This window comes from Ailuropoda melanoleuca, chromosome 12 (assembly GCF_002007445.2).
Source record: "Ailuropoda melanoleuca isolate Jingjing chromosome 12, ASM200744v2, whole genome shotgun sequence".
Taxonomy (NCBI): Eukaryota; Metazoa; Chordata; class Mammalia; order Carnivora; family Ursidae; genus Ailuropoda; species Ailuropoda melanoleuca.
Genome location: NC_048229.1, coordinates 34,662,911 through 34,663,686, shown reverse-complemented (window position 1 = coordinate 34,663,686; position 776 = coordinate 34,662,911).

Here is a 776-nt window from a genome sequence, read left to right as displayed (position 1 = left end):
CCCCGCCCTGCCCAGGCCTACTGTGAGATGGACCTGAGCTCAGACTCCATTGACCGCCTGAGCTCCATAAGCTCCTCCTCTGATTGGCAGGCCACTGTGACATTTGGGTCCTCAGTTTAGAGCCCGTGTCTAGTGGTGCCCCAAAGAGCTATTTGCTTTTCCCCAGTGACCATCAACTTGGTTAAAAGGCCACAGGCCCCTCTGAGGAAGGCTAGAGAATGGTTAATAGTATAAATTTTTAGCAGCATACTGGGGTCTTTCCTCAAGGGGACCTGGCCCCTCCTTTATTCAAGGGGTTCTGGCTTTTTAAACTGGCTCAAGTCTGGGAATTGACTGCGGGGCCATAATACTCAGTTTTTATGATTCAAGATAGAGTTTTGTTCACTTGACCTAGAACTCTTCTGCTTATGCAGACCAAGTAAGAATTTAGTAGCTCCCCATCTATCTCATTTCTAGGAACACCATGATCAACTAGCCAATGTCATTGTCATTGGTCACTGTGAATCAGGCTATTCTGATGGCTGCTTTGAGTCTGCTGTCCATTATGGTGACCATGGTCCAACTCGCTTTTGGTGATTAAGTGTGGCCTCTTGGCCCTGCTGCCTCAGGATCTAATTACCCCCATTGCATTTAGGTTTCCTATTCAGTGGCAGCAGCTCTCACTGTAATTTCTGACCTACAGAGAAGAGCCATCACAGAGTTCTTCAGGTGTGCCGGGGCTCCCTTATAAACTCATACCTCACAGTCATGAAAGAGAAAGGTGTGTGTACTCTGGA